Source organism: Bubalus kerabau, chromosome 5 (genome assembly GCF_029407905.1).
Source record: "Bubalus kerabau isolate K-KA32 ecotype Philippines breed swamp buffalo chromosome 5, PCC_UOA_SB_1v2, whole genome shotgun sequence".
Taxonomy (NCBI): Eukaryota; Metazoa; Chordata; class Mammalia; order Artiodactyla; family Bovidae; genus Bubalus; species Bubalus kerabau.
The window spans coordinates 56530269-56543673 of NC_073628.1; the positions used below are offsets into that span (position 1 = coordinate 56530269).

The 13405-nt window shown below is 49.8% G+C and overlaps 1 protein-coding gene across 1 annotated transcript in view; it reads left to right on the forward strand.

Moving 5' to 3' along the window:
* The window catches only part of NFASC (neurofascin), a 196098-nt gene that overhangs the window by 282 nt on the left and 182411 nt on the right, over window positions 1-13405 (forward strand). The gene's annotated exons all lie outside the window — the stretch shown is intronic.

Genomic DNA, 13405 nt, shown 5'->3' on the forward strand with positions numbered 1-13405 from the left:
CCCCGAGTCTACACCGGTACCCTGCCCCACCCGGCTCCCTGCCCCAGCCCCCCGCACGCCTTTGCTCTTTGGCCGCCTCCCCTCCCCCTCCCTCCGCTCCGTCTCTTCCCCTGTCCTTCCCTCCCCGCCGCACCCCGAGCTCTCCCCTGACCTGTTTACCACCGCACCCCACTTTGTGCGACCCCGTCCCTTCTGTTTTCCCTTCCCTGCACCCCCGCCTCTCTCCTGCCCTTACTGCTCCGGCCGCCGATTCATGCCCCCGTCCCTCCGTGTGCGTCTGTCTATCAGCTCCCTCGCAGTTTCTGTCCCTACCGCGTCCCTTCTGCATACCGGGGCCCAGCCCCTTCCCAGCTCCTTCCCGGTGTCCGCCTCCACCCTCTCCAGAACGCCGTCTTCTCCCTCTTGGCTGTTACCTGGCGAGCCCCCCATCACCTTCCCCACATGCCCTTCCTGGTGCTGTTTGTAGCCACACAGACTTGTCCCAAGCCCCCTCACCTGCCGCTGGGCCCTCCTTCTCTGCTTGGGGAGGCCTAGGACTCTGAAGGCCCTGTGTACTCACTGTGGCAGAATCCACTTATACCCCTTTCTGCATGTTTGATCCTATTCATGGCTCCGGGGTGGGGAAGGGCAAAGGATTCTGCGTATTATTAGGCCTCTCTTATGTTCCTCTTTAGCCACTGTCTTCCTGTAGCTGTTCAGGTTTGTTTCCTAGAGGGATGGGGGTGGGGGTGGGGGGGAGGAGGTGTTAAGCTTAGGAAAACTAGGAAGGAGGAGAGGCAGAATCCAAAGAAATGATTTCGCAGCCTCTTCCTGGTCTTGATCTGAGCCCTGGGATGCAAAGGCCTGGATGAGGAGCCTCTCTGAAGGGCTGGAAAATTTCGGATTTTAGAAAGGATTCTTTCTCAGCCTCCAAGTCAGCACTTTGGCATTGAGAGCTGTCATGAGTGTGGCCCATGGGCTGGGCTGAGTGGGCAGAGTGCTGAATCACCTAGACTGTGGTCCCCATGGCAGTCCCTCTTGCCCTGAACTGGGTTCTGTTCCTCATTCCTTACTTGGCATTTGGTAGTGGTGTGTGTGTGTGTCTGTGTGTGTGTGTTGGGCAGAGATCCCTCCTTCCTCAGTCCAAAGGAGTGGATGACGATGTCCCTTTTCTGCCTGTCTCCCTGGCATGAGGGCCCGGTGTGTATTATCTACCCTTGGAACTCGGATGAGCCCTTGCTGGGCCCTAATCACGTCTCCAGCAAGGGCAGACCACAGGGCTTGGAGACCTGGGTGGGCAGGAAGTGGATTTTTCTTCTAGAGCTGGAGACCGGCAGATTCACAACCCACTGAACTTGAACCATAAGTAAGAGAAGCCCAGGGAAAATGTGTAAAGACCCCGAGGGACTGGTCACGCCAGCTGGAGGAGCAGAGGAAGGAGGAAGACAGGAGCCTGCCCCTCCCCCCCTGGTTTGGGGGTGATTGCATTTGGTGGCTTTGCATTGCAGGAAGATTTAAAGAAGATGGGAATGGGATCTGCTCTGCATCTAATATTCTACTTTTTGTCCTGACAGAACTGGCACTTCGGAGGGAGTAATTTCTTCCTCTCGTGTTTAGATTCAGCTGAAGGGGGATGTGTGTGTGTGTGTGTGTGTGTGTGTGTGTGTGCGCGCGCGCGCATGCGTGTGTATAGAAAGAAAGAGAGAGAGCAAATAGAATGAGGATGAATAACACAAATGAGGAAAGAGACTGACTTACACTTATCCCAGAAGTTGTGTTTGGCACCGTGAACCAGGCAATGGCAGCCCAATTCCTGCCCTGGGGACCTCAGCTAAAATCCCAAGTCTTAAATTGGAGGTTGAGAGCAAATTGCTGGTGGATCCTGCCCCTTCTCCACAAGGCTCCCTCTCTTTAGAATAGAGAGTGGACTCCTTCAGCTCATGAGTAGCGTCTCTGAATGAGCAGGCACAGGCTGGGGGACTGGCTGTCCTCTGCTTTGTCAGTCTTCCGTGTCCCTCCCCTCGTGAGTGGGGTAGGGTGGTAGCTTCCCCTGGCATCAGCATTCCCAGGGCTCCCAGCTTTTCCTGCTCCAGGGAGGAGGTATCACCTGGAGCCATCTTTGGGAGCTGATTGGATTAAGTTACTGATGTTTAAATGCTTGCTTGGGGCTCAGGTTAAGTGGGGGATTCAGATAATTGTATATATCTCCTGGTTCTGTGCAGTGAATCTCACCTCTCATCCCTTGTTTGATATCACAGAGGCTATGGCATGGATAAATTGAGGCACACAGAATGGGAAGCCAGCTCCCTGCGGAGCCAGAGCAAGACCTGGCCAGCTCCCTGTGGGCTGTGACAGGCTGGGCTCATGGGGTCAGGCTGTATCGGTCAGGGGTACATTGAGGAGGTGGCCGGTGTTTGGGGGTTGGGTTCTCGCTTTGGATATCTGGGGGTGGAGGCACAGAAGATGGTCCTGTTTCTGCAGTGACTGAGAGACAGGGTTCCAAGCCTCCTGTTACTTAGTTGCTGCAGTGTGTTCCCTTCCCCTGGTGCCCCTCTTCTCTAAGATTATCCAAGAGCTGGGGTGTGAGGGTCATCACTTAGTCTTCAGAAAAAGAGTTTCCTAGGAAACTAGAAAGAGAGAGGCAGAGAAGCTCAGTTTTCAGTCTGTTTGGCTTGGGAGAAGAGGAGGGAAGGAAGTAAGGGGAATTGAAGGCTGGTTACATACTTTTTCATTCAACAAATGCTAGTTAAATCCTACAGTGTGCTAGGTGCTGGGATCATAGAGATGGAAAGTAAAACAGGGTCTCTCAGAGCTGCCAGCGTGATGGAAAAGAGAGACGAGTGATCAGACAAATAACACAGATAAGCTTGAGTGAGGACATGGGACCAGGGATGAGGAACATCTTTCCCTCCAGTGGCATCAGCCCCCTCCGCCGCAGCTGGGAAGAGGACTGGGTTGGTGTTGTCAGAATGGGGCCCAGGCCTGACTTGGAGGTTGAATGTGAAGAAGAACATGGTGCAAGATATTACCAGATCCCTGACTCGAGGGGCAAGAGGTGATGTTCTGCGTGCAGCTGAACCCTGCTGGCTGCTGCTTCAGCCTGGTGGGGAACCCTGGGACGAGACTGAGGCTCCTCAACTCTCCCATTCTCATTTCTTAAGCACTTGCATTTTAGGGGCAAAGGATGGTCAAAATATGCTTAGAATGTCAGAGTGAGCCAGAGGAAAGAGGCCCAGGATCTGCCCTCAGGGAGCTCCTAACTGATGGAGAGACAGCGAGTACAGATACGTGCTCAGGAGCAAGGTGAGTAAAATTATTGTGAGCTCAACATGGGCGGAAGGGTCTTGGAGCTCGGGGAGGTCACGATCAGGAGTCATGGGAGAAATTCAGATAGGAGGGAGGAGGTTGATGGGGACAGAGGGATCCATAGAAGCTACACTCTTGAGCACAGGTTGCCGTGAACATCCATGGCGGAACTGGGAAGGAGCCCAAGGATAAAGACAGCCATCCTCACCTTTCTGAGGAAGCCCCCTCCGGGTACATATCTGCTTTATCTCATTTCATTAGTGTGTCCCGAGCCTTTGAATATATCCTAGGGCATATTGTTGAATGCCCAACTAAGCTACATGTTGGGCATATAAGTTGAGTTGGAGTTACAGAAATGAAAACAAATTTAAGTTCACTACAAGAAATGCTGCACCAGAGGTAGATGGCTTCCTGGCCTTGTAGGAGCATGGCTGAGGGGTCCTGGCAGGCAGGAGGCCCTGGGATGACTGCACCACCCTGTTTGGATCGACTGCCGCTTTAGCTAGGGCAGCCTCATGTCAGACTTCTGAGCATTTACTCCTAGTGCTCAGCTAGGGCTCAGGCTGCAAGGGCAGATGTTAAATGCGTGCAGCCTGGTCCTTGGGGCTTCAGGGAGGGCTCTGGGAGCTAAGGACTTTGCTGGGTGCTTGAGGAGGTGCTTCTCACAGCTTTGCTGACCTGGGGCATTGGTTAGACTTTGCCAGCCAGCTTGAGATCTCTTGATCCACCCTCTTTGCTTAGGTTTTGAGACAAGTCAGGAAAAATAAAAGGGGCGTAATACAAAAGTGCCACCAAAGTGGTGTCGTATAATTAAGTCTTCAGACCCTGGGCAGTGAGATTTCCAAGGAAGGAGTTATGCCTCAGTATGGCTTATGGAGTCAGGGAGGTGACATTGTGAAAGCTGCTCAGCTTTGGCTTCAGACAGACCTTCGGTCAAAGCTTAGTTCTTTCACTTACTGGCTGAGGAGCTTCGGTCTCCCAGTCTGTAATATGGGACCGTTAATATGAACTTTGCAGAACTGTGTTAGGGATTACATGTGATAAGGCAGAGAAGACTCCAGCACCCTCCTTGGCCAGCAGTAAATACCAAATGCTAACTGTTCTTTACAGGGGTGTGGAAATGGAGCGGAGCCTTGAAAGGTTGGTAGAGTTTTGGTAAGGAAGGGAAGGTGAGAACTTTCTAGATGAGAGAACCCACCAGGGGTATAAGCAAGAACTCTGTGGGATCAGGTTCTCTGGGAAAGAAGTGACGTGCCTACCTGTGCCTGCTCGCCCCATTTTCCTGTAGTAGAGCCTTACCGAAGGGACATCGTCATGAACAGCCCGAGGGGCTTGTTTTACTTACAGCCCCAGCATTCAGTACAGTTCAGCTCAGTCACTCAGTGTGTCCGACTCTTTGCAACCCCATAGACTGCAGCACACCAGGCCTCCCTGTCCATCATGAACTCCGGAGCTTGCTCAAACTCCTGTCCATCGAGTCGATGATGCCATCATTAACAGAGCCTCAATATGTTTCTCTCTCTAACACTAGAGATTGCTGAAAGTCTCTAGTCCCAGAAGCCCGTGTCTCTGGAATTTATGTCATGGATTAATTTCTTGTCTTGCCTTCCCTCTCCCAAAAGCCATGCCTTGAAAAAGTTGGAGTGCTGGGGCCTGTTGGGTCATCCCCTCAAGCTGTCACCATCTCCGCTGACTCCACCATCCCCTCTGACCCCGTAGCTCCCCTCCTCTGGGAAGCAGCTGTCTGAGCATCTGCCTTCTTCTTCACCTGCTCCCCCTCACTTTTCCCCTCCCAGACTGGGCCAGCCCCTCCTGAAAGGCCTCCCTGGCAGCCCATCTCCCCAGCATTATGATGCTAATCATGTTGTTAATTTTTCTGAGATGCAGAAAGAAAGCCCCAATCTGTTCTAATGAATTTAATTAGAGAGGGGCTTGGAGGGCTTCAGAACCTCTTACCAGGATCACAATAAACAGACTTAACGAGATAAACAGCTTGGGAGCAGCGGCTCAAGGGTAGGAAGGGAGGATTTCTGACTCAGTCCTAGAATGAGGAAGCCCTTGGCACTGGAGTTGGAGGAAGGCTGTGTGAGCTGTTGCCCACCACGTGGGTTCCCTTTTGGGTTCTTTCTGCCTGCCCCACGCAGTCCTATGGGCATAGTTGTATATCTGGGTCTGTCCTTGGGTAACAGGAACCTTTGGAGAGGTCTTACTGTTCTTATCATCATCACCAAACATTTATTGAACATGTGCTATGTGGGTAGCGGGTACCACACCATCTTCTGGAGCAAAATGGAGGCTCACAAGACCTTGTCTCCACTCTAATGGAGATAAGATATATATATATATTCAAATACAAGAAATACTTGCTAATTCCAGACAGTAAATGCTAAAAGGTTGACAGGAGATTATATTGGGCTTGGACGATCTGGAAAAGCCTCTTGCAGGAGGAAATAATTGAGGGGGATCTTGAGACATCAAGATTTGAAGACTTGGTAATCAGAGCTGCTGGAGGACTGCAGATTCAATGGCAGGAATATGCAGGGGTGTTTGAGTCACGATGAATAAATGGCATGGCTTGGGTGGTGGATGCATGTAATTCAGTAGTGAGGAACATATGTGGAGCACTGTACTGACACATAGTCATAGAGGTCCCTGAGTGCTGGAGTCTACTTTTCTAACCTAATTACCCTGGGGTCTCACTGCTTTCCCTCTCTGAGCACTTAAAATTGTCGACTTGGGGAAGGGCTTAGGACAGGATGATTGTGGCCTTCATGCTGGGCTCACTTTCCTGGATCCAGTTTAGACCAACTGGGGTCGGTTGACCAGATGCTAAATTTTGTTCTCAGATCTTGTGACTTTCTGGGATGAGAGTGAATGGCTGGCAGAGCAATTCCAAGGACTTTTCCCAGTGATGAGAGTTCCTTCTTTACTGATGCTGGCCAATTTGCTTTGGCAGTAACACTTTTTTGCAAGAATTCAGTGGAATCTTCCAGTTCCAGGCTCGGTGAATTTCATAACTCATCTCTTTATATTATTAAGAATTCTTTGAATGTATGTGTATACAAGTATATGAATGTTTATGTGTGCATGTTGCTTATGTTATTGAAATTGTTTCAACTGGATTCTCATTCTAATGTGATCTTTATTTGCAATACAGAAGTTATTAAACTCTTCATTTCTCCATGTGCATGAGGGAAAGAGCCATCCCTGTATCCTATTGTATGTGGATCTGTAAGTTGGTGCTTTGAGAACAGGATTTTAAACACAAGGAGGTCATATAACAATCATTTTGACAAAAAGTAAAATGTTGAGCTGAGATTTTAAGTCAGTTCTCACTCCCCTTTGGAACCTCTTGACTTGTAAGACCAATCAGAATTTTATTTGGGGGCACCAAGAAAATTATGTTTTTTGTTATTTTCCATAGTCTGTCTGGGCTTATGCATAATTAGTAGTGGGGTGAGTGCACTGCGGTCAGGTATTGGTTGGCCTGCCCATGGATGTCTGTATGAGAAGCATTGTTATAATGCCCGTGTTACAATACCCACTGTGCGATATTTTTCCACATGTTGAAGGTGACGTGTTCTCTGAGGCCACAGGCAGTTTTCCCGTGCTGTGACGTAGGAAAGGACAGAAACAGGATCTCTTTCTGTTCGTCATCACGCACTGAGTGGAAATGAAGCCTTTGTGACTCATGTTGGAAGCTAAACCAGGGTTGTCTAGCTGTTGCCAGCTCTGAGCTGTGCCTTGGTTTTGTTTTTTTGTGTGTTTTTTTTTTTTTTGCTTGGTGTTCATTGCATCTGCAGTTAGTCTTTGAAGCCTCTATTATGAGCATAGCACACTTCTGGGTGGCAACTTGTTTTGAGAGAATCTTCAACTCATAGAATGTTAGAGATGGTTTTATCTAAGATCATTATTTTATGATCAAAATGTCTAGTTGCTGGCAAAGCTAGGTCTTCCATGTACCAGGACACTGGGAACTTTAAACTCTGCATACGAACCTAGTAATTGTACAAGAGGGTATGTAATTAAGTTCCTTAAAGCATGATCTAAACTAGAAATGCCTTGGTATGTCAGAAAAGAGAGGATACCAATGTAGACTAAAGTCCTTTGGGAAGATTTTGAAGAGATGCAGGGGCTGATCTGGGTCCCCAGAGATGGGTAGGAGATAAAGGAAGGAAATGGGCTAAAGGAGCATAATCAAAGGTTTAGAGGAGGGAAGTGGTCCTCTGGCATTGACTTGGCCAGGCTGGAACAGTGGAAGGTACAGCTGGAGGGGCCAGCTGGGGCCAGACTCCAGAGAGTCCTGAATCTGACTAGAAGCTGGACTTTGGTCTTGAAGTTGGTGAGGAGCATTTAGGCTTCTTAGCTGAGCTTGCTCTTGTTCTGAACAAGATCGTGGCGTTAGGAGACCTGAGTGACATCCCTGCACAGGCGGTGCTGTCTGGGGAGTGTTGTTTCTGAAGGGTGCCTCGGGCAATGGGGAGGACTGGAACTCTTCCTTGGCAGGCAGGGAGCTTATCGCTGTCCAAGGTGCTGACCTGCCATCTGAAAGATTTTTCTCCCTAGTGATGCCATGCTAAAAAATAAAGCCAGGGAATGCTTAGAACCATCCAAGAGGGATCTGGAAAACAGTTCTGGCTAGGACTAGGTAGCATGTGGGCTTTGGGGCACCAAATTGGTTTGCAGCATTTGACTTCACAATCTTTGTGATGAAAGCAAAAGTTTGGGTTAGGAGAAACTAGTAATGGCCCTTTTAAGAAGGAGAGACCATGTGTGTGCACATATGCATGTTAAAATGACCCAGTTTGTAGCCTTGCAAATTTTGCCTTAGAGTGTTTGTGTTTACATGAGACTCCCAGCACATTGCCTCTTTCATTGTGAAAAGGTACTCTTTCTACCCAACATTCTGAAATGTATCTAAAACCTCTCCAGCACACCTGGATAGAACAACAGAAGTCCCCAGAAGACCCTACTCATTTCTTTAAATGAAAATCTAGATGTTCAATATTTGTGCTGTCCAATAGAGCCTTCTGTGATGGTGGGATTATTCTGTATCTGCGTTTTCCAGCATGGTAACCACTGGCCACACATAGCCGTTGGGCACTTGAAAAGTGGCTAATGTGACTGAGAACTGAAATTTTAATTTAATTTAAATATCCTGCACAGCTCTAGTGTCAGAATCTTTGCAATTTGCTACTTACCTTTGCATATTTGTCTCTCATGCCCGAATCTGTTTGACTTAGAGCAAAAATGGACTTTTGAATGGGGAGGAGTTTGACCCACTGCTGGAGAAAACCTCATGCTGACTCTGACTGAAGGTCTGTGCGTGGCTGTGAGTTTTGCCCGTTTTTGTCACAATGAGAACAACCATACGTGAATGCACTGCGGTTTTCCTTTCAAGGGCAGGGAGAAGGCTCCTTGGATTCTGGCTCTAGTCCCAGGGACCTGATCCGAGACTTTCTGGAGCCTCAAATGGGCCAGGAACTCAGTGTGTATGGCTCTGGACACTTGACTCTGTGGTGAGATGGGGTACACATTTTGTACTGTTACGTCAGATGTTTGTGGGCATCCAACAGAGAGAAGTTCCTGGTCTTGATTCATCTTCGTTTCTGACTGTAGGCGTCATTTCATCTTGTTTACCTGGTATAGTGGATGTGGTCAGTGGTAGAAATACCAGAGGGGAAAATGCTTTAAAATGCCAATCAATAAGCAAGTAATAACAAACTGTCAGCAAACTGGAAGAGAAAGTTTCCATTGTGTTGTTATGAGTCTGTGCACAGAGGTCTGTGTAAGCTTATTCTAAATATGTTTGGTTTCTTTGCGTCTCCGTCTTAGGCTTTCTGTGTATAAGTCTAGTTTCCTAAACCAGAGTGTGTGCTTTTTGAAGCCATGCTTTCTAGTTTTCTTACATAGAATCTCAGTTTTCTGATAATAATCCTTAATAAATGCCTGCTTGTGAGTAGCTCTTTGTTAGCCTGGAGCTATGGGTTTGACTCCTAGAAAATGCGTGCGCATGAATACAAATAATATTTCTCAAACCCCTGCTGGGCCTAAGTCTCGGTACTTGGTATTCTGGGCAGTGACAAAGGAGGAGCCAGGGAGGGTTGATCTCAGTCTAACAGGAGAGCAAAGGCCAGCACGTGAGAAAAATTACACACACAAACACACTGATGGAAACGAAGACTGCCGGGCTGCGGGGATGCAGAGCTGGGGGAGGGGCGCGGGGCGCTGGCAGGCCCGCCCTGTGTGTGTGTCTGGCCTTCTCTGGAGGATTCCCTCCTTCGCGAGGCTTAGCCGGTACCAGCCACCCCGTGCCTGCAGAGACAGAGCTGCCTTTATGGTGGGTCGGGCTGCCCACTGTCTCTCTGAGGCTGGGCTGAGGCGCCGCTGTCCTGAGCTTGCCTCTTCTGTGGTGGAGACGCGCCGATGGGGGGAGGGAGATGCAAGGGGAAGAAACTCCTTTTTCTTCTTGTCACTGAAACGGTGGCAGGGTCCTGCTCTCAGATTCCCTCCTGCTCGCAGAGGGGCTTGCTGGGGCTCCGGTGGCTCTGGTCCGTGGAGCAGCATCATGCAGGCTCAGGTGTGACTCTGCGGGGACAGGAGGTGCAGAGCTGAGTGAGGCGGCTCCCTGCGGTCACCCCAGCTCTCCTCTCAGGGGTGTGCCCTGCGTGGTGGGGAGCAGGTGGGCTGTATCTCTCAGCAGGGCTGGGAGGGCCTTCTCTGATTGACTCCCAGGACGGAGCCTACCCTTGCTTGTCCTCCACGCGCCCGTGAGTCCCCGGGGATCTTGTTAAAGTGCGGGGCAGAATCAGTGGGTTTGGACTGGGCCCGAGCGTCTGCATTTCTGACAAGCTCCGAAGTAGGGCTGGTACCACTCGTCAGTAAACCGCACCGGCTGGCAGCACCCTGCACGTGTGTTCTCAACCTGGCAATGAGTTAGCTTCACCTGGAGAGATGTTCAGATGTGCTGATGCTGGGACCCACTTGATGCCGATTAAATCAGTCTCAAAGAGCTGAACCTCAGCATAGGAGTGTTTCGGTTTCCTCTTGGTGATCTGTAACTTTATTTACTGATTTATTTTTGCCTGTGCTGGGTCTTCGCTGTGCACAGGCGTTTCTCTAGTTGGGGCCGCGTGGGTCTCCCCTTTTTGCAGCGCGTGGGCCTCTCGCTGCAGTGGCCTCTCTCGTTTCAGGGCACAGACTCGAGGCACACGGGCTTTGGCGGTTGTGGTGTATGGGCGCAGTTGCGGTTCCCCAGCTCTAGAGCATAGGCACGTGGGCTCCGCTGCTCTGAGGCACGAGGGAGCTTCTCAGACCAGACATCCAATCCGTGTCCCCTGCCCTGGCAGGTGGATTCTTTACACTGAGCCACCAGGGAAGCCCCTCGTTGATTCTAATGTACCACCCAGGCTGAGAACCACTGGCTCTCTGGATGGGTGTTCTCCTCCTCGGATCTACTTTTCACCTGGCTGTTCCTTTCTTAGCCCAAGAGATGAGCAGTGCCTTGAGGATGCAGAATGTCTTACCCACCAGCCTCGCCCACAGCGGTCCTCAGTCAGCACACGGTGGTCAGCTCGGCTGGCCGTATCACGTTGACCTCTGCTCCCAGCGGCGCGTCACCAGCCGTGAGGCATAGAAGCCTGTGGCCGGCATAGGGCAGGCTGGCGCTGCTCCTGGAGCCAGTCCCAGTGGGCCTCCAGCCCTGCATTCAGGCCCAGAGCAGACTTACAAGAAGTAGACAGTAAATGGATGATTATTCTAGTATCGGGTGGCAGGAAGGGCACTGGGTTAGGGACCTGAAGGGACTAGAACCGCTTATTTAACCTTCTTTAGCTTTAAATTTCCCAGTTGTGAAATGGGGATAATAATGCCTACCTAATGGGACTGTTTAAGAACTATATAGGAGAAGGCACTCTATAAATGCTGTTGTGCATTTAAGCAGTTGTGTTTGTGTAAGGATCCGTTTAAACAGCGTCTGGCTGAGCTGTAGGTGCTGGGCTTCCAGCCCTTGTCGGAAAACCCTCCCTGGTCCCACCGTGTGTGCCTCTGTCTGCAGGACAGCCAGGGGCTAAGGGAGGCAGGGTTGACTGGACATTAGCCCTGTGTCAAGGACTCTGCTAGATGTGTGGCTTCTGTCAATTCACTGATCCATCACAGCCTTGGACTGGATATTTATACCCATCACTTGGAAGGATAGGGGCTCAGAACGGGCCTGAAGTAAGATAGCTCTAAGTGGCAAAGCTGGGATTGAATCTGATCCCAAAGTCTCCTACTCCTGGCTCATTACCCAATGGATAGCTCTGAATTCCAATATGTGCTGATGGTCCCTTGTTTGAGAAGTTACCGTGTCTGAGAGTCACTTATATTGAAGAGTGAGATAAAGGTCTGGGAACACAGAAGCTCCAGTCTTCTGTTAGGAAATGTTAGGGTCTGATGGCCCTGGAGCCTTCTGAGTCTTGACCAACGTGATATTGTAACACCACTGCTCAGAGGCTTCATCAGGACTCGGGTGGAAGCTACGGCCCCTTCCCCATGCAAGAATCACCATCTGCCCCTGTGGTCCCCTCTCTGCTGGACGGAGCCTCTGAGCCCAGCTCTCGTCTGTTTTGCCTGTCTAGGCTTGCCTTTCATGCTGGTGCTCTGCTATAAGAAAATGGGGCCCTGAAAGGGGACACTCCCAGGAGCCTCCTTCATCCACAAGTGTAACATCAGCAGATGATTTTCATCACCTGGTACCCATGCTCCCACCCTGCGGTGTGCATGGGGGTTCTTCCCCAGTAGACCCAGCGTGCAGAGGAGACCCAATGTCTGTTGTCCCCCTGTCCTCCTCTCTAACCTCAGTAATGCTGCCAGTATTACAAGGACACCCCCTGGCAGGAGCTATCCTGGCTAAGCTGTTGAGTGAAACAGAGAGGAGGGCTGTCTTCGTGGTCTGACCAGTTATGCAGGGACCTACCTCGTCCAGGTGCTTATCTGTCTTTACTTGGAGTTGGAAGAGTTCTTTAAAGACCTTATCAGGTGTTAGCTGAGACTAATGGAATCCATACTTAGAGGACCAAAAAAAAAAAAAATATTTGACTGTAGGATGGGAATTTCCTCTCCTGTATATCTGGGTAGGAAACTCAGGCATGACTGTACATGTGCTGCAGATATCCCAGCTTGTGGCTTGGCTATGAATTTCTAATGCTCCTCACTGAGAAATGACTGACTCTCTTTTATATCTGCTCCACATTTACCCTCTTGCTCTGTTGCAGTTTGATTTTTTCCTCTCATGCATTCCATGAAATTCTGTGCTGAGATACTGCTTTCCTGTTTCAAAGCCAGTATTATAACATCCAGACCTCTCTTAAACTTTGTTTATGAATTGTTCAGTGTTTACTTTTAAGTACAGAGTGTTTATGCATTGTGTTGCTTCAGTATTTTCTCTGCTAAATCTCCATTTCATATTTTGGCTTTTCTTTCTCTCTGAGTGTCGCTAGGGGTTTCTGTTTCTGACAGCTCTGTTTTCTGTCTCGGGTTGTGCGTGCTCAGCATATGCTGCCCCTCTGATAAGAATAAGGACATCCAGTTAGGCCTGGGCTAAAAAATGAATCCCCTGTCACCCGGAAGAACTGATGCTTTGGAACTGTGGTGTTGGAGAAGACTCTTGAGAGTCCCTTGGACTGCAAGGAGATCCAACCAGTCCATCCAAAGGAAATCAGTTCTGAATATTCATTGGAAGGACTGATGCTAAAGCTGAAACTCCAATACTTTGGCCACCTGATGGGAAGAACTGACTCATTGGAAAAGAAGCTGATGCTGGGAAGGATTGAAGGCGGGAGGAGAAGGGGATGACAGAGGGTGGGATGGTTGGATGGCATCACCGACTCAATGGACATGAGTTTGAGTGAACTCTGGGAGTTGGTGATGGACAAGGAAGCCTGGCGTGCTGTAGTCCATGGGGTCAAAAAGAGTTAGACACGACTCAGCGACTGAACTGAACTGACGGATAACCCAGAAGCTTGGCCACCCACAACCTGTCTGTGTGACACTGTTAAATACCCTGTCTAACTTAGAGGTCTGCGGTCTTAGTACTTTAATCTTTTTCACTCTCCCGGACTGGGGTGTTCCAGCACAACCC